Source organism: Polistes dominula, unplaced genomic scaffold (assembly GCF_049000335.1).
Source record: "Polistes dominula isolate Pdom_NZ unplaced genomic scaffold, Pdom_raw_medaka contig_83, whole genome shotgun sequence".
NCBI lineage: Eukaryota > Metazoa > Arthropoda > Insecta > Hymenoptera > Vespidae > Polistes > Polistes dominula.
The window spans coordinates 1704195-1726582 of NW_028301032.1; the positions used below are offsets into that span (position 1 = coordinate 1704195).

Consider the following 22388-nt stretch of genomic DNA (forward strand, 5'->3'; position numbering starts at 1 on the left):
ACATTTACCCAATAATTTTTACATGGCACCAACGTGAAGCAACCAGCACTAACCCAAAAGTTTTCACATGGCACCAACATGGTGTCACCGGCACTTACCCAATAGTTTTCGCATGGCACCAACGTGGAACTACCGGACGTCATAATATTAATATATAAATCATATTAACTCCCCAAAATTCAATCTTTATTGAATGACTAGGTCAAAATTCATGTAATCAGATTACATCAAAAATATTTTCTGTTATCTTAGTCTCTTTATCGTCCTTACTTATGCCCTAAAACGTTGTAAAACTCTTGCATATCTATTTCTAGTATAATACGTGTAACCAGTACTATCGTTTAATACTTTAGACTATCCTCAAGTTCTTATCTCTTTCGAAAAGAATTTTTACGATACTAAGACACGATCTTTTCTCTTACGTAGTATAAAACTCCCTCGTTAGAAGTCTTTCTACGTCGAGTGGAGTTCAAAGGTCTGTAGTAACTGTAGTATTTTCCCTTTTTTTTTCTTTCTTTCTTTCTTTTATTCCCTTCACTTTCTTTTTTTCTTATTTTGTCTTTGCTTTTCTCTTTCGTTCGTAGTGGTGCTTCGAAACACACTTAGAAATCTACTCTTCTTGAAAAACGTAAAAAAAAAAAAAAAGGATAGTAAGCTTTTGGAAGAGTGAAAAGGAGAGAAAGAGAAAGTGAGAGTGGGAGAGAGAGTTTGAGAGAGAAAGAGAGAGAGAGAGAGAGAGAGAACAGGAAAAGTCAGAAAGAGAAGAAGATATTCTTAATCTTTCTTTCTCTTTCTCTTTCTGTTCTCTTCTTTCTGGGCGTAGTCGGTGTATAATCCAAGAAGACGCGAGACCAAACTATTCAACATGGAATGCGAGAGAAACAAATAGAAGAGAAATCCGACTAGCTTTTGCCCTCAGCATCTTGGCCCTGTGTGGAATACACCACAGCCTGCTGTGTCGCAGCTGTTCACAAGAGTTCAAAAAACATTTTACATTTTATTCTCTTTTTCAAATTCATTCTAAATGATTTTCAAAATTCCTTTACCTTTCAATAATTAATTACAAAAAAAAATATATATATATATATAACAAAACATTGATTTTATTTAATTCTGAATTATTTAATGCAGTCAAATATTCACTACTAATTTCTGAAAATTCAAATTAGGAATAAAATAACATAAATTTTTTAAATATTTATAATATATAATTTGTAAATAATAACACATAAAATAATATCACAATTAGAATGGAATATATAATAAAATAATACACGAAGAAATAGAAAAAGTAAGGTTATGTCGTATATAAATCTGAAAAAAAGCGTGAAATAATTGAATTATAATACAACGCCATCTATTTCCTATATTCCAATACCCAAAAACCTAAAAGCCCTCTAAATAATTAAATCCTTAAATTTATATATAAAGATTTATATATATATATGTTGTATTCATTTAAATATTAAAATAATTTAAGTTAAACATTTTTAAACAATATTCTCAAAAGTATAAAAAATTTAGCGCAGCAATTAAAATCGATTTTTAAAATCTCAAGATGGTGGTATAACCTCACTTAAATGTTTCAGTACAAATCACTAGATCGTAAAAAGATCACGTGATCGTGATAATCTTTTCGTATGAAGAAAATACAAAAAAGAAAAAAAAAAAGAAAAGATTGGAATAAAAAACTTAGTTGGAAAATATATTATACAGTCTTTATCTCGGGTATTGCAATGGCCGTCGACAAGGCAAAAGGAACGAGGATGATAGTAGCTCGAGTTATCCGAAGTAGTTCGGGGTCCTATCGTGCACCACCGATTTCGTCGGATTGTTTATGGTGGTCCATTACTCAGATAAGAGTGTCATTTCTCTCGAGACCGGCTGCTAGTTGTGAAAAGTCGCGGGCTTGAGTGGTGTGGGTTGGGTGAAGGAGGGGGGGGAGGAGTTAAAGGAGGGGGGGAGGCTAACGAGTTCTCGACGAGAAGCAATTTGTTGCTTCCTTTCCACCTTCGATCTTCGTTTTCTTACAAAGAGGATTTTTCCAACGGTAAACGTTACGTTATAATAAACGACTATTTTATAAGTCCCATTTAAAAAAAAAAAAAAAAAAAAAAAAAAAACCTGAAAAAAATACAACAGGCAGAATATTCGTTTTTGTTTATGCAGATAAATCGATAAGAAAATAAAAATAGAAGGGTTTTAAATAGTATATTGTTAATTATTATAGATTAATATACAATAATACATGTTTTTACCTTATGGTGTTTCATGGTAATAATTATTAAACAATTATTGCAAATACTTTTGTCACACTGCTGTTCAATCATTCAAACAATGGGTATAATAAAATCTACGAGTTTATTAAATAAATGAAACAAATGTTGGGGTTATGAAAAATCGTACAATGAATTATTATTAATTAACACTAGATTGCCCAAGGCAGTCATTTTGACTGTTTTTTATTTTCAATTAGAAAAACAATTATGTATATAATGACACAATTTCTTAGAATTTGGTTTTTATTGTTAATATTTACTAATAACTTGTTGTATAACTGTAAATAATATAAGAAATATTAAAAATTAATTTTAAACAAATTTGTTTACACATTAGTTATTTTTTCACAATGCAGTCATTTTGACTGTTTTTGGGCAATATAGCTATACAAGAAATCTCGGGCAATCTAGTGTTAAATAGATTAGTTTAAAAAAAAAAAATTGTATCAATTTAGATCTCAATTTATGAATACAATAGAAATTAATTTAACCTAACGAGGTATAATAGAAGAAGAAAAAATTAAAGGGTCATCTTAAGAAGCTTTTGTTAAATAGAGCTTATCTTGATAACAAAATATAAAATAAAATAAAAGAGTAGTTAAAATAAAAAACAAAAATATTCTAAACCGGAAATGCGTGCAAGTGAGATTATAGCCAAGTTGCAATGATGGCGTGGGTCGTGTGAGAATAATCCGTAGGGCAGCCTGGCAAACTCTATCATGTTTCATCAAGCAGCCAATCATTTCATCACTCGGATGGTTGGTACCTCTTCTCCCATCCGATTTGCGGAGGCTCTAACCTGTTTCTCTGGTCCCTGACCTAATCCCTAAGAGATACCACGACAATCGATCGAGGTATGCCGGAGGATATCTTCAAAGGATACGAGACGATAATACGTAAAGGGATAGGGATAGGGCTACGTAAACCGTTCGAGAAACTGAAATCACGAAGGGTCTTCTAGGTCGTATGGCAAAGCCCTATGCTCCCTTCCTCTTACCTCTTTCCATTTAACGAGCTTTCTAAGATTTATCCGATAAATACCAATTTACTCTCTGTCTTTTTCTTTTTAAAGAGGTTAAAACCTAACCTATCTGTTTTATATCAAATTGGAAAGAAAAAAAAGACCTTAACTCAAAAAAAAAAAAAAAAAAACAAAAAGAAAAATGGAGACGTTAAATCATTTAGTTTGTTTTATCTTACGAATAATTTACCCCCACCATCATTCCAACCTCACGAGATATACTTGCAACTTTGTTACTAATCAAAATAAACTTTTTTACGTGTTGCAAGAAAGTTATGCTCATGAATATATATATATATATATATATATATATATATATATATATATATATATATATATATATATATATATTTTTTTTTTCTACAAACTTTTGGAATTTCAAAAATAATATTAGGTAGAATTTTTTTGTTTCTTTCTGAACATTTGTGACAATTTGTTTCACTTATTATCGTATTTGCAATACTGTACATCATGGTATTTGTAAAATTAACTACACCGACGATCATCATCTCTACTTTCGTTACAGTGGTGCCAACAACTTTCGAAAAGTTTTGTGAAGCGTACTAATGGAAATTAGATTCATTCTCTCTCTCTCTCTCTCCTTTTCTATGAACAAACGCTTTGTTTTCAGTTAGTACACACGTTGGACGGAAGTTGTTTCGCGGTTTATTACGTTTCACCGCATCGACAATACTTCAAAAGAAATTTTATTGACAAATAAATCATCCAATCGGATAAATTAACACTAATATGAATTTAATAATATATTTGCATAATCTGAAAGACAATGATTGATGTGTTATTTCTAAATAATAATAATAAAAATAATTAGGTTAGATAATCATCCAGTTACTATAATAGGTGTCAATATATATATATAGAGAACAATTTAATTCTAATCATAAGTAAGGTTATCTTTGAACGACATATGATTTCGACTAACGTCCAATCGACGTTTCTATTTCGTCATGACTATGATATGGGGTAGGTGCAGCGGGGTTAAGGGGGAACCTTGGTGTTCCCTAATATCCACCGTCTGTGCCTTACGATCCGACGTGTCACGTGTCGCAACGATATTGCAACCGAAGGGTCTAATGGACCTTTAAATCGAATATCTCACTATATACAGTCAGTCACAGAAATATTCAACACACCTACTTTTTCTCCTTTTTTGCAATTTGATAACCTTTCTTTTTCTAGGTTCAGCAAGATAATATGAAATCTTTATTGGATACTCAAACAAAAGAAAATGAATGATTAATTTTATAAATCATTTTTATTATATTTATTTACGAATGTTTGAATTAAACCTTTGAGTACTAAATACTTTGAGGTTAAGTGTTCAATAATAGGGCGGGAATATTTGATCAGTTACATGTTTGTTTTGTTAATTTGATTTTACTTAAAATAAAATATATTTTTTAATTTTAATTTTAATTAACTGTAAATATATATGTTACCAATTTTGTAATATATTATTTTAGTATAGTATATGTTGTTTATAACCTAAAAATAAGAAACGTAGATAAGTGGTTATTTTTAGGTTAGAAAATTTAGATGAAAGATTCAATAGAGTTTATCGGTTGACTTATTGGCCCGTCGTAAGTTTTCATCGGTAAGTTTTCCACTTCATCTTTTAGTGCGCTTGCATGTTCGTTCCGGCAATTCGTTTGGTGCATCCGTGAAACGTCGGAACGTTTGCGAGTCACGTGTTGAATCTCGAGGCACCCGCTTATAAAAGGAGAAAAACGAAAAGAAAAATCGAGAAACAGGATGTCGTCGTGGCAGACACGACTTGCTTACGTTTGCGAGTGTATATATATATATATATATATATATATATATATATATATGTGTGTGTGGTGTGTATGTATGTGCACGTACGCGTGGGTGAATGTAAGAAAAAGAAAGAAATAAAGAAAGGAAGGAAGGAAATATAAAAAATGTGTGCATCCAACTTTTTCCAAATCAAAAATAAATATACAAATAAACAAATAAACACGGTACAAAAAGAAAATAAATAAAGATACAAACAGTAGAAATTTATTTTTTTCGATTGTAAGTCAAATTTAAGTTGAATTAATTTGAAATTTAAGTTGTGTAAGTCATTTTAAAGTTGAATTAAAATTCCTTCATTGGAAAACAATTTTTTGAAGTGAAAACTTCTTTAGAATCTGAGGTTATATGTGCAACTTAGGCATTGTACATTAGTCCTTTAAATTGCCACTAGATGGCAAATACCATTTACCATTTCTAACAAGAAAAAAAGGCTAAAAATAAGAATTCAACTAGCAAAGAAAATTCCAAAATCTCAATTTAGATGACAATCTGTCTTTAATATAACAAATAAATCCTAAAATTAAACCCACTTCTGATAATCTCTGCAACATTCGTCAAACTCTCTCGAAGTATGGTTTATTTTAGGATTCACACTTTCTACCTTGTGCATTATCTGCACAAATCCGTTTTTATCGAATCAATGATATTTCAAAAACCCCCCAAAAATATGTTCCTTTTCAAATTCTGAACGATATTTGTGAAAGATGGGTCTCCCACCCCTCGGTGTTGCAGTTTGCAGACGGCGGCATATCGTCCAAGTTGCAAACCAGCCCAGCAACTCTTCTTCTTCTCTTCATCGTCGTCGTCTCGTATCCCCATTGAAATCTAAATATACTTCGCGATATTAATAGCAGTATGGTGCAGTATGGTCTGCGGTAGGAAAGGAACGTATCATAGTTTTGGCCCGCAATCCGTTATGGGAGTACAGATCGAATACTGGAAAAGCACGTTTTCCTGAACGAACCGAAATAGAGAATAGAGATTCGTTCATACACACACAAAAAATACAAATTCTGAACTATTGTAACTTGTTTCGAAACGATTCCCCTGATCGGTAGATACACATACATGTATATAGACACAGACACACATGTAGAAACGTATACGCACATGGTAAAAGATATTAGATACATATATGTAAACGTACGAACGAAATTGTCTGTCTAGCTGGAAGTTTAAAAAAAAAAAAAAAAAGGTGTATTTGGTATCTATCTATCTAAAAACTGTAAAAATCTATTATTTTTACGATATACCTACTATAATTTAATTTAAACTAGAAATAATGATGAGATTTTTAAAGCATTGGCTTTTTAAATTGGAAAGCTATTTAAAATAGAATTAATTATTAAAGTTACTATTTTTAAAAAAATCTATAAAAATCAAATCCCTAGAAATATTATATTAACAAACCTATTTTGGGTATATTTTATTATATAAATAATATTTAATATATACATATATATATATATATATTTCAACTACATAGTAATTTAATTAAAACTAGAAATAATGATTTGATTTTTATGCATTTGAATTAACCATCAATTTCATGTTTTTTTTTTTTTTTTTTTACATTTTATGTATTATACATAGTTGTTCTGGTTTTAAGGTATAGAAAATCTTGGTATAGTACTCGAAATGGAAAGAAAGGGAAGCTAGTAGTAAATACTACCTTAGAAATCTATAAAGACCGAACTCCGGAAGCTTCTCACGCTTCTCTGACGACAAAAGGGAACCGGCAAGAGAGAAAGGGAGAACTATTTGAAAGATGCTATGCGGGTTCTGAACTCATGCTGTTCATCGTCATAGTACTCGTACTCGTCTCGTGGTTTTTTCCTTTCATCGATGCCTTACACGTGACGCTTCTTCTACTTCTACTTCTACTTTGAAAACTTTTGATTCTTCACCTGCGTCTACGAGAGATTTTATTCTACGATACATTTTTCGAAATTTTCCAAATGCATTTTAAAACCACACACACACACTCTCTCTCTCTCTCTCTTTTTTTTTATTTTTTGATCAATTCGTTTTATTACAAATCGAATAATGAACAATAAAAAAAAATAGACACGAAATCATTATTGAGTTAATTAGATGTGAATTAATTGATTTGTAAAAAAAATGATACATAAAATACGTGGAATGTAAGTAACTAAAGTAAGTTTAATAACAAGCAAGAGGAAGTTTTAATTAGGTTTACTTTATACCAAGAAATTAACCATAACCAACGATAATAGCATTGCTTATTACTGTAAATTCACAAACATTCCATTCTTTTATAAGTAATACCCTTATTAATTCTTGCGTTTAATAAAAATAGATATTATATTAATTAAATAATATATATAATTAATTAAAGGTTATCTAAGTCTTTAGGTACTCTAAAATTTCAATAGATGGCACTGTATTATAATTCAATTATTTACATATGGCATAACTAACCGTACCAATTTACAATTAATTTATTTATTATTCAATAAAATTATTTTATAGGATATTTTTATTATTTAAAGGTTACCCTAAGTCTTTAGGTACTACTAAACTTTCAATAGATGGTGCTGTATTATAATTCAATTATTTATACATGTCATAACTAACCTTACTTTTTATAATTATGGTATTTTTTTATGTATTATTATAATTTATCAAATTATATTAAATCAACATTTTATAACAAAGCCAATATTGATTTAAATTTGTTAAATCGTTTGAAATATTCTTATTGAGTTTTTTTTTTATTTCATTTTCAAAATCATAGTTGGATCTGATCCTTGGATTTTCCAAAAATGAAATACATGTCAAAGGGTCGACTACAGTCCCTTTCTCTCTCATTCTTTCTCTATTTTTCCTTTTCCTTATGATTTCGATAACGGCTGAGCAATGGACGGTTATATTTTGTTCTGATTGATCGTTGGCTTGTCCAGAAAACTTATAGTTCGCTCGAGAAGACTTATCGGTCCACTCAATTTCTTCTAGAAAACGCTGAATTCTTCTGCCTTTATATGATTTTTCTTTTTTTTATTTTTTATTTTGTTTATGTGTGTGTGTGTGTGTATGTGTGTGTTGTGTGTTTTATCGAAGATGAGAACGAAACGATTGATAAGAAAATAATATCGAAAAATTGTTCCTTTTATCGCTAGGAAAGTTTTATCTCGAAAATTTCAAGATAAAATAAAATCAAAAATAAAATACAAATCGAAATAGGAAGAAGAAAGAATGAATGTATGTGTATGTATGTATGTGTGTGTGTGTGTGTGTATAAAGAGAATATAGGATCTTTTGTAACAGATTGGTATACACCAATCAAACTCATAGTTAAGAGAACGATGAGATCATCGGAACGGAAATGATCTTTGAATCGAGTTGAGAACTTAATTTGCTACGGTCTTACTCCTTCTGTTCCTTTGACTTTAAACCACTCTGTGATGTCTATTTGACACTAGAATGAATTCATTGTATGTGTATGTTTGTATGTGTGTGTCTAACAAGAAAGAGAGAGAGGGAGAGAGAGAAGGAAGAATATCAAGTAAATTATAGAAACAAATGAAACATTAAAAAATTCATTATTTTTCTCCTTCCCTGTGTCTATTTATGTATATAAGTGTGTATAAGTGTGTATGTTTAATGTTGGTAGTAGTAGTTTCGATTTAATTAACTATCCAATATATTTTTTATATAAAGTAATTGTACGTTTGTCGATAACAAAAGATAGAATTACATAAAAGATATAAAGAGTTGAGATTTATATATAGTCGTGCAATTATTTATCCTTTTTTTTTTTTTTAAACAAAAAGTTCACACACGTACAACACAATCAAAGTGTTCTATAGATACCAATGGAGTTCTTCAAGAAGAAAAAGCATGTATCGTGAACTTAAATATCTTCTTACCAGATGGCAACACGGTACGCTTTTAAAATACTCCCCCATCTTGATTGAAATAAAATAAAACATAACCAAAAAAAAAAAAAAAATAAATAAATAAATACAAAAATTAGGGATAAATTACGAAATTAAAACGATATATTTATGGGGGAGGGGGTAGTAATAATAATACGAGGTGACAAAAAATTATTAAAAAAAAATCTCATAAAAAAATAAAACGCTCCCCCATCTTGATTGAAATAAAACAAAATAAAACATAACAAAAAAAAAAAAAAAATAAATATATAAATAACAAATAAGGGTGAAATTATGAAATTAAAACGATAAATATATACTAGGTGACTAAAAATTATATCATTCGAAAATAAAAGAAATGTCATTAAAAAATTAAAAATAAAAGTAATCAAATTTTTATCGAGTCCTTTCATCGTATATAAAAAAGGAGAGAAAAATATATAGAGAGAGAGAGAGAAAGAGAGAGAAAGAGATAGAGAATATTTCTGTGGGCAACAGTAAAACGAGAATAGTGAGATTTATTATTCACAAGCACCCGATCCTGTTTGTACGGTATTTCTAATGGAAGATAAACATAATCCCAAACCACGAAACCAAATAGAAATGTTGCATCGGATATCGCATAATGAATTAATTGCCATACTCTCTGATCTTCTCTATCTCCCTTTTGTATTCTAAGAATATTTAATCCTTTATCTTTTACCCAAAAAGAAAATGAAAAAAAAAAACCGAAAAAAAGAAAACAGAAAGAAAGAAAGAAAGAAAGAGATTATTTTTAAATAAATAAATTAAACCGCAGACAGAATTGACTTTTTTTTTTTTTTTAAGTAAATAATAAATAAAACATTGTCCACCCCCTCTCTAGAGAGAAGAACCAAAAAAAAAAAAAGAAAAAAAGCGAATGAGTCTCGACAGAAAATTGTTTAAGGATCGTGGTGAATAGAATAAAAACGAAATGAAAGGTTTTTTTTTAAGTCGATTCGAAAGTGGACTTTTTAAAAAGGAAGATAATAGAACGTTTTATTATTCACGATTTCAACCCACCACCAACTACCACCACCCTTCCTCAGTCCTCACAAGAGGCTACCACTACCACCATTACTGACTGCTACACCGGTTGGGGTGTTCCTAATGAAAGATAAACACAATCAATCCGGGTAGGTACGGCCAAAAGAGGGAATATTATATCGGGATAGTCGTGTAATTCTGTAGCCGAAAGCCACGAGACGAGTTATACAACCCACCTCCAACCCTACCACCCCACCCCACCCCCATTTGCCCATAGACGCTGTTTTCGTTTCATTATATACCTCTTTTCGTGGGTTATCATCCCTAATTATCCAACCAAAAAGGGGAACTGCCCTTCGTAAAATCATCCTACGAAATATCAACGTAATTTGGTACCCCTAATTTCTTTTTTTATCGATCTTCATCCATTCAATTTTCCCACCCACCCCCCAAAAAAAATATCATTCACGCCATTATTTTTAAAATCAAAATCACATAACGTCATTTGTAATATGCTGATATTTCGCATTGTGTATCATTTATCGAGCACTTACAAGATTTGTGTGTCACATTTCGTGTAAAGTAGAATAAATTTGACTACAAGTATCCTTTAAATTTGTATCACATGAAAAATTCATTGATGATAAATATTAGAATAAATTTTTTCAACTATAATATATAACAATAGGTCGTATGAATTCGTTTATAACATTTAATTATTGAACGTTATAAACATTTACATTTTATCACGTATTTTGTTATTTATGAATATCATAAATACTTCAATGGGGGTGTTGGAGGTGAGGGTGAACTAGGGAATAGAGTAGGACACAAATATGCAGCTCGATCGAAACCGAAATAGCTGACATTAATTTTACATAATGTATCCTTCGTTTGTATCATTTATAACTATATATATATACATATATATGTTGATGTTGGTATTGCAAATAGAGAATGGAAGTATCATCGAAAACTCAAAAGCAATATCGATAAACTATTATATATATATATATGACTGTTGTATTACGAAAAACGACGCTTTTTATCTTTCATAATATTATTATTATTATTATTATTATTATTATTATTATTATTATTATTATTATTAGTTTTATCTTTATTTCTCTCTCTCTCTCTCTTTCTCTCTCTCTCTTCTGGTAGTTATATCTCCCAATCCATATTTGAAGCTTTTAAAATACAAAATCCAACAAAAAATAAAAAAATATAGATTATTTTTATCGTAAAAGTCCTTTTTTTTAGTTATGGCATACAAGCTTTTGTGTATAGGTGAATGAATCGTACGATAGCAATAGCTGCCGATTATTTTAACAAACAGGTAAAAGTACAGAATAAAAAAGAAATAAGTAAAAGAGAAATGTATCAATTAGATTTATAAATGACACCTTATATAATATTATATATATCGAATTTATAGAAAATAATTTGAAACAAAACAATTCTCGATTAACTTAAATTGCACAAAACCGAATGTTTTTTTAGGTTAAAAATATTAAGAAGAAACCTAAAAAGTAATGTCGTATTTATAAATACATTTGAAATTTTTAAACATTAATTTGATAAATGAATAAACAAAACAAAAATATTGTAACAATATTATTTAATTAAGTATCCCTAATTATTTTCTTATTTCGATTGAAATTACGGTACAATTAATTCATTTGCGAGAGAACTAACCTATAAAGTTTCTTAAAAACTTCTGTAAATGGTTGCAACAAGCAATGTGTTTAGGTTAGAAAAGAAATAAAACACCATTGGCTTGTTCGTCCATTAACAAACCCCTTTTCTATAGCCATAGAAACGATTACGTTGAATGTTCGAGTGTAGGATTATTGTAAAGGAACGTACGTAACAGAGCACACGTTTGGTATCGGCTTAAAATGGCTTTCAACGAAAAGAGGTTGTTGTTGTTGTTGTTGTTGTTGTTGGATTCAGGATTTCCAAAAATCCATCCAGGGATAAATGCAGTTTTGTTCCCCTTCCATTGAATACAAAAATTTCATTGAAAATCGTCGGGAGAACCTGGTGGCACGTCGTTCTCATCGAAAAGGTGGGATGCGGGGCCGGAAATAACGCAAAATACACGTTCCCAAAAGAAAAGGAAAAAATAATAAAAAAAAAAAAAAACCTAGAGAGAGAAAAATAATAGAGAAACGATACCCGCGTGCTCAGAGGTGGGGATGAAGGGTTGGAGAATAAAATAAAACAACAACAACCATGAATACCAAGCAAAATGGCGATCTCGTTACGCGATGCACATACGCCGCCTAGCGATTGGGTTGTGTGTTTTGTTCGCTCGTGTTACGCGAAAAGGGGTGAGAAGGGGGTTCTTTTTTTCCCCGATCTCGTATTTTTCACCGATGGAATTATTAACGACCATAATAGCACCCTCGATAGGCTCGCGTGCCCGTTAATCTCGGTCAACCTCCTCCGTCCCCATAGCTTTAGTGTTGTTCTATGTGTTTTTTTCTTCTTCGTTTAAATCTATCTCTACGTTTATGTTTCATTTATCCACGTATTTTCGTATTTCCTACCCCCCAAATAGGATAAAATTATTATGATTTTTTATTATTTATTTGCAATACAAATGAACGAACGTTATTATTGTCAAATTAGGTTTTAATTTAATATGCGAGTTAAGTTATTATAATATCATTTATAATTACTTTAATATATACTTTAATCTACAAAAGGATTTATTTATTTATGCATACATATTTATACAGTAACGGGGTTAAACGATTTACCACCATTTCGTATTAGTTATACATATGTATGTATATATATATATATTTTTTTTTTATAGTATTGAATACAGAATGATAGTTAATTTTATATTGTCTTGAATGATTAATTGAAACAATATTTTTATTATTATTATTATTATTATTATTATTATTATTATTATTATTATTATTATTATTATTATTGTTCTAATGTTTAATGAAGATATTGAATAACATCGAATGACCAAAATTTCAATGAAACATTTAATGCTAGTCATTCGATCGGAAATTTGATATGTTAAGTTTTAATTATTCCAATCAATTCTATATATATATATATACGTATGTATCATTCGAATTCGATAAAAGGAGAAAAGAAAATAATGAAATTACGAGTGGATGTTAAGTATGATAATTATGATGATTATATTAAATTCCTAACCTATTTTCTCACAATTTTATTTTTCTTTTATTTTTTGTTAATTTAATTTTATTTCTTATACGTTTCCAATGTTTCTTTTAATATCATCGTTCCAATAAGTTTCATTTAAATTTTATTCACCTATATATATATGTGGAAATTACTGTTAAATTTAGCTTACTGCAACTAATATAAGTTAAGCTAATTTAACTTAGTTTCATTTATTCGTGCTCATTATATTTTACACGTGTACCGTTAAAAATGCTTAATATTTCATGCTCGATGAAAAAAGGAAGAATAATTTAAACAACAAGTGGTCAATTAAAACATTATATATATATATAATAATGTAATTAATGTTACATTTTATGAATTATTCTTACGGATTTGGATAAAAACTGAAAATACTAAGTATAGTCAAGAAATCATGAACCGACGAATATAATTCATACGTTTGGTTTCAAAAGCTTTCATCTTACTTTCTCTCTCTTTCATGTTTTTCTTTTCCTTTTTAATTTTTTTTAATTTCTTTTTTTCATTTTATATTTTTTCCTTCCTTTGGCTTTTCTTCTTTCAAGAGAGAGAGAACACACATACACATACATCAAAGTAAAATAAAAATTTTTGTACGTTATCGTCGTTAAAAAGGAAACTTCTTCTTACCAAGCTCATTACAATTCTCTAAGAAGCTCAATTACAAACAAATTTACTTGAAATTTAGAATAAAAAGTTAAGCTTTGTTCTCAATTGTGCTTTTTTAATAATAAAGTTAATTATTTTTGGTAAAGATTAATAAATAATATTGATAAAAAATTGTATTATTTTTTTGTTTTATATTTTTAACTATTAACCAGTTAAAGTTTGCACCGTTGTGTGTCGCTAGAATCGACCGATGAAAGTGTTTTGAGGTTAAAATTATTCATTTAGGAGAATAAAATGAATTTTAAATAAAAAAAAAAAATAGTAATTTATTATAAAAATCTTTAATTTCTTCTTACCAATCTTAAAATTTGAGATTTTTCATTTTTTTTTTTACAAAAATTCCAATTTAAATAGCCGATGGTCATTACTTTTTACGCCTAACCACGTGACCTACCACGAGACTTATCACGTGACTTATCACGTGACTTACCACGTGATTAAACTCATTTATAACCAAGTTTGTGATACTCAATTATGAAAATCTAATCAATTGTCATTACTTTTAACACATGACGAGTATACAAGTCATGACACAAAATTCTGTCACTTCTTCTTGACGGTTATACTCGTCAAACTTAGTCAACTGATTAACTAACACACTTTAGTATTAATTGCAAAAGTATTGTTCACATGATTGGTCAAAAAATAACTGGAAAGCCACTAAGGCCAAATTTCTTTTTACGTTCTTCAAGGATTTAGTCTTTCTCGTCGAATGTTACTTGCAGACGGGGGTGGGGGTTAGATTAGATGAAAAAAAAAAAGAGAAAGAGGGTGAATTTTCTTTTCTCTCGAGGAAAATCATTTCCTTTTAAACGCGTTTAATCAACGAAATTAAAGAATACCATTTCTATGTTATATGTTTAACCTGATTAAAAGGGATGAAAAGAATTTAAAAAAAAAAAAAAATTTAAAGAAAATTAAATCTTACAAATGGTTAAAAATAAACAACAACAACAAAATTGAATAAATTTTCTATTAGTTTATAAAATTGCTTATGAAAATGATTGCTTAAATTGAAAAGTTGAAGAAGTTGAAGTTCACGTCAATTAACCAGTTTACTGTAATCGACGAGTATACTAGTCATGGATAAGTAGCACGATTTTGTCTATTGACGAGTATACTCGTTATGGTTCGATTCTTGCAACACAAAACGGTGTGTCACAGTAAATGAGATGAAATTTGAGTGACGATATTAAAACAGGTCTGACAAACACAGAAATATTTGAAAACGAAAACGGTAAGTTTCCAAAAAATAAATTTGAAAATTAAAATACAAATACGTAATTATTAAAAAAAAACAAAATACAATAATAATACAAAATTTTGTGATATTCTTTATTTTCTTTCTATTCGAAACATTTACGAAAGTAATTCCCGAGTTAATTGAATAGAAAAAGAAAAAAAAAAGAAGAAAAAAAAAGCTCTTTTCCATATCGGTAAAAAGAAAAAAAAAAGCGTTGTATAGAAAATGAAAAATGAAAAAAAGTAAAAAAGAAAAGAGAAAGAAAAAAAAAACAAAACTCAATCAACGTTGAACAAAAAATCCGTTATCGTGTACGATACAAAGTAGAATTCGAATTTAAGAACAACATTTGAAACGTTAGAAGTAGTTTAGTTTCATGATTGAAGGGTGAAAGAGGTGCAGAAAGGGGAAGGGGAAGGGGAAGGGGAAGGGGAAGGGAGAAGAATCTCGTCGACGTTCGAGGATTGTTAAAATTTTCAAATTCATGTTTTTCGTCAAGGAGCTTCTACTACTACTATTACTATTACTATTACTATTACTTTTACCTACGTTATTTCATTTTCGTGATACTATTTCGAGAGTCACTATGCATATAAAATTACGTATATCAACTTGACACGATTACTTTTCAAAGAGAGAGCTTTCACGTTGCGAAACAAGTCCTTAATGGAAGATATATATATGTATAACGAGAATCTAGAGAGAGAGAGAGAGAGAGAGAGAGAGGGATAAGCCGCATTATTGCAAGCTCTCGACTCAATGAAAACCATTCCCTGATAAAAAGCTTTCTTACAAATGTCTCTTTCTATTTCTATTTCTTTCTCTTTCTCTTTTCTTTCATTCCTATTTGCAATGCTTTCGATTATTTATTTTCTAAAAACATAAAGCATACTCTATCGATGTAGAAAAAAAAAAGGAAAAAAAATATGAAACGTTTTATTCCTTGAATAAGAGAAAATACACACACACACACACACAAACAGACAGAGAGAGAGAGAGACATATATTTGCATTATATATAGATATAAAAATAAATTTATTTCTATAATAAATGATTACCAATTGAAATTTCATGGAAAATCATTTGTCGTAGATTCGAATAATTCGATTTAAATGGTACGGTTATTTGCGTATTATCGTTTGATAAATAATATATAGAAATTTGATCGACGAGATAATTGATCAATGATATATGAGACGTATATTTCTATGTATATTATGTATAAATACATTTATTAATTGGTATTATGGGAAAAAGTATTCCTTTTTTTTTGTTCATTTTCTCTCGACAATTTTGAAAATTAATCCAAATGAAGATACGATTCAACCTTTTAATGCATTTATACATATTATAAATTTATATATGTATATATAATATTCGTAACTATAATATAGTTGATACGAACGATGTGGTATACCTAAATATAAATAAATTAATTAATTGTTCGTATAAATTTCGCGTATATGTTCGATGAACGATCCAATCTCGAATAACAATTAATTACAAAATTAAAATAATTAAAATTAAATTAAAATATTAACCCTTTAAGTGTTGAATACTTTCAATCAATATGTTTTCTAGAAATGGAATAATTTATAATTAATTATAAATAATTAAATATATAAATAAAAATAATATATTAACCTTTGCTTAGCACACTTTGGTCCAAAGGACCCAGACCTTTTCTGCAACTTGAGTCGTCATTTTTCTTAATTGTTCAAATTTGGTAATTTTTTTAAACATATTTAAATTTAATTTAAAGCTATCAAACCTATATAGTCTTTTTAAGTAAATAATAAAGAAGTTTCAAAAAAATGTTGAAGTAAATTTATGCAATAGTTTCTTGTTTATAACAATTTTTCTCACCTGGGTCCAAAGGACCCGGGTGTGGTAAGCGTGTTGCTCCAGGTAGGGTGATAAGCAAAGGTTAATATAATAATTAATAAAAAAATTTTTAAATTAATTATAAATAATTATACAGATTCTAATAATAAATTATATAATTAAAGTTTTTGTTTCTTTGTGAATATAATTTAATTAATATAATATAAACACACAATATATAACAAATAAAACACATTATATTATTTTATATTAATATTAACAAACACGTATATGCGTTCATAGCACTCTAAGGATTAATAAACTGTATTAATTACGTTTAATTTGTCCTAAGTTAGAAATAACGAACAACGTATTGTTCTCATGAAAATATCATTTAAACCAAAGATAGAGGGGGATAACATTTTGTGCAAAATTTTAGACAAGTATCGTTCAACTAAGCTCGTTCAAACCTTATCTTCTTCTCTAATTCGAAAAGTTCAACTTAGAACACACGTTTGTAAAGTTGACCGTAAGATACACCAGTAACAACACACACCCACATTCTCTCTACTCACACACAGACAGACACAGAGTCAGACACACACACACACACCCCACCCTTTTCTACAATTCGTATAATCTGATAAAGTAATTCAAATAACAATGACAAGTTTGTTATTCGTTAATATATTTAATAATAATAATAAGAAGAAGAAGAAGAAAGAAGAAGAAGATAATTTTTAAAGATAAATCATCTTTTAAACTTACCATCTAATAGTTCAAGTAAACCCTGACGTATACCTCCCTAACTCTACCCGAACTTCTTACTTTACCGTAGCGAGTTATGCGAGTATTATTATTCCACCGAATCAGCATTCATTAAAACTGCGATCGTAATCTTACAACATTATATCCCTTTTCCTCTCTTACTTGTTAAGAGAATGAAATTTCTCTCTCTCTCTCTCTCTCTCTCTTAAGTGTTAAAAACTGAATTTACGCGTCATAATTCGTAAAGTCTTCTCGTAAATATATCCTCTACTTGCAAAAACTTTTACAAAGTAAAATATATTCTATGACACATTATAAAAGAAAAAAAATATACATATACAATAAAGAAAAAGAGAGAGAGAGAGAGGAAACTAGTGAAATTCAAAATAAAAAAAAAATAAAATAAAACCAAAAACAAATGTAGAACAAAATAGAAAACGCAAAAATGCTTTTTTTCTTCTTCTTCTTCTTCTTCTTTACATAACCTCAATTTTTCGAATGCTTTTCTTTTTCTCATTTTTCTACAAAAAGCTAAAACGCGAACGATGAAAGAAATAATTAAGTTGATATAAATAATGAGAAAAAAAAAGAAATAAATAAAAGAGAGAACAAAATTTTGCGTAAACTCAATAATAAAGAAGAAAAGATATTGGAGGTTAGGGGGAGGGAGGTAGGGGGTGGCACGGGGAAGAAAAACGTTCAAGAAAAATGCGAGGATGAAAAGAAACGTAAAGGGGAAGAAACACGAATTAATTTCCAAACGCAATTATTCGAGAGAGATAGAGAGAGAGAGAGAGAGAGAGAGAGAGAATGTAGATGGGGGTGGAAAGGGGGTAGAAGAGAGAAAGGGGGTGGATGGATAGATAGATAGTTAGAAAGTGAGATGACTCGTAGCAATCTCCTCGAAATTCCATTAGTACGCCTCTGAGTAGCCGAGATTTGAGAGAGAATGAGTGAGAGAGAGAGAGAGAGAAAGAGAGAGAGAGAAGGTGGATAGGGCGCTTTAAAGCGTACAGCTTCGTTCATTAAGCTACGTAAAATATTTACGGTCTCGTCATTGACACTTCTAAGTAAGAGCAGTAAAAGTGTCTTCAATTCTACGCTTACATCCCCACACCCCTCAACTCACTTTTCCAACCCTTCCTTTCCACCCTTCGTTCTACTCCTGTTGCTTTTGCTGTTAACTCTGTAATCCTCGGCAGTGACGAATGTTTAAAACCATTTTGTCGGATATCAAGTTACAACCTAACCTGACCTAACCTAACCTAACCTAACCTAACCTCTCACTGAAACCTTTCGAACGTTTGTTCGTTCGAAGTAACGCAAAGAATAAAAAAAAAAATATGCGGATTAACTCGTAGCATCGTTTAACGTTGTTCGAGCTTTGATATAAAAAAGAAAATAATTAAAGGAAGATAGGAAAGATGAAAAATAATCTCCTCTATCTCTGAGAGAAGTATTTTTCCTCCTTTTTTTTTAAGTATCTACATAGTTTTTATTTTTACCAGATATACAAAAGAGTTTTTAAAAGCGAATGGAAAGGAGGTATGAAAGGATTTTTATTTTTTTTATTTTTTTTATTATCATTTTTATTATTATTTTTATTTTTGTCGCAAAATGCAACCGAAAGAATCGTCAACTGGAATTATTTTCAACTAATTTTTACCTGCTTAATTTGTCTCTCTCTTTCTCTTTCTCTGTCTATTCGCACAAAACAACAGAGAAGATGATGGAAGAAGAAAAAGAAAAAAAGGATAATGCAAAAATGAAGAGTACGTAGACAATGACCTTGGTACAAGTACCAACGAACACATACTCTCGAAATTATGCGCAACGTCGCTTCTGACTTATGCTAATTACCGTCGCAATTGCACTCACCGTGATGGGCAACTCTCCATGTACCCACCTGCTCGACTACTAACCTTTTCTGAAGAGATCCGAGTGGGTATTGTTACTGGAAAAAACCCTTTTTATTGTCACCCAAAAAAAAGAAAACGAGAGTGAAGGGGTTAGAAAAAGAAAAAAAAAGCCACATTTGTGGCATCCTTTGCAAGTACAATCAAAATGTTCATAACTCTCGTCAAGGTTTCTTGACTTTCTGCTTATCCTAGGAACTTTAGGGTTCAACTTGAACGTGTTACATCAAACCTTTCAAACTACGATCGATTTTGCTTCTTAAAATAATCTTTTAACCCTTCCCTCACCCTTTTCTCAGAAATATGACGAGTTCATTGAAAAATTTCTTTACTTTCTTTCATTCTTTCTATTTCAAAACTATTATATCAAGTAAAAAAACATAAAGTTAATATCATTGTGTATATTACAATTCCCCCTTCTTTCAACCCTCTATTTCAACCACGAAAACAACCCCCATAACACAACGTTCTATCTCTCTTTATTACTGGTGAATTTCAACATAACAATAAGGAAAGTAAAGTAACATTACTGCACACTTCTCTATTCTACCACAAAATCAGTATACCTGTGATACGTCTCAAGAGAATTTCTCACGGATTCCACGGAGTTTGGTTTAAAAGGGCTGGCAAACGATAGCGAGACAATCCAATGTTGTTTCTCTCTACCAAAAGCCCTTCCGCAAATTCCACTAGCGTTAAGCCAAAAGTTGCATGACCATTTGCCGTGTGTGGGCAGAAGGTAATGATGAAGTTTTGGGTCTCGAACAAAACCACTTCAGGACACTGTTTCTACTAAACCTTTACACTATTTCCCTTACTCTTTCTTTAAAATTCTCTCCCAACCACCCCAAACATCCCATCTCACACTTTATTCTCTTTATCAACAATGTAGATAAGTATAATCTAATATTTGTATATTAAAATTCAGTGTGTTAGATTGTTTTCATTTGAACTTTGAACTCTTTGTTAATAAACAAATAATTTGATTATAAATTTGAGATATAAACTATCCTATCTTTCAAGTTGAATGAAACTGCACACAGTGTGTAAAATTTTATTTAAAATCGGTTCAGTAATCTAGGAGTCCATTGCGGACAAACAACGTGACATGTAATTTATATTTATTATTTAAGTCTCTAAGTACTGTATGTTTTCAATAGGTGACGTTGTATTACAATTCTAATGAGTATCTTAGCACATTTATAAAATGAATCATTTAATTATAAAAAAGAATATAAATTTTAACAAAACCGTACACAGTATTAAATGTTTATAAAAAAAAAAATAATTAATAATTCAGTATAATTCAATAAAGTTACCAATATAATAAAACAAGAAACTCAAGAAGTCAAACTTACAAACACTTTCAACCTTTTACCTTTTTTTATTATTATTATTATTAATAACACTTTGATAACGAGATTGAAATATAACGAGTGATCGTAAATTACATCTTTCGATTGGAAGTGGTATCAGGGTTTTGATATTCGAGTTACGATATATATGAAACGGTTTAGAACGATTGACACGCGAATACAGGGGTTGTTGCGTTATCGGAACAATACTAGCGAAAGAGATGTGCTGCTGCTCTGAGCAAATGCCGATCAAGATCGTTTTCGATATATATATGTATTGATGTGTGTATATAACATACTATGTATATGAATATCATCGAAAAGCCTCGTATATGCTTTGACAGAATCGTTGGTTATGTTGCTTGTATTACTTCCTTTTAGATAACGTAAGCGTTTGCCAGATAACTCTGTGACGTGTTTTCTCGCTTATTGACAGTTCAACCTATTTCAAACTATACTCAATGTCCGAAACATCGGACAACGTTTAAAATACGTTGATGAATATACATATACATATATATATATATATATATATATATATATATATATATACCATTGATATATATGTTAAATTTCAAATGGAAATGGTATATTTATATTTGTATGTATATTTAATAATAAATACGCGGTTATAAATTGATATCATAAAAAACTTAGCCCCAGGTCAATATAATATTCGGTTAAATTATTTTTATATGTTATCTTGTACATGTGCTAATAATAAAAATGAAAATAAAATATTAAAAAAAAGGAGATGCAAATATTAATATTTGAAAGAATACGAAATTAAAATTTGTCGTGAGAAAATGTAATATTCATTTTTATAAAGACGATACACAATTTGTGTCAGAACTACGACAAGTGTGTCACTTAACGAAGAATGCTATAAATATATATACATATATAGGTATATTGATGGTCTTTAACCTGTTAGATATGTTTGACGAGAATACTTGTCAAGAGATGACAATTTATTTTTTTATTATATCAAACATAAAAGAAAAACCTAACCTTAGTGTATTTAAATTGAAATTTTACTGAATACGATAGAATATTAATAAAATGAATAATAAATTAATAAAAAAAATATATTAATATTATTTATTCTTAATTCTAATTAATAATTTTATACATTTTTTTCTTCTTTTCCATAAAATATTGAAACTGTAGAGAAAGACATATTCATGAAAATAGGTTAGGTTGTGTAATTGTTAATAATTTCTCAAAATGTACACAAATTGTACAGTAGAATTATACAGCGTTACTTCGACTATTTACAGGATAAATTTGAAAGACTAATAGCTAGGAGTACTAACAAGACTAATTCACTGTCCTAATATACATATATATATATATTGTACGTCC

The 22388-nt window shown here is 29.5% G+C and overlaps 1 protein-coding gene across 6 annotated transcripts in view; it reads right to left on the reverse strand.

Annotated features, from left to right (window-relative positions):
- Positions 1–22388, reverse strand: part of hiw (MYC binding protein highwire) — a 220257-nt gene that overhangs the window by 37714 nt on the left and 160155 nt on the right. The gene's annotated exons all lie outside the window — the stretch shown is intronic.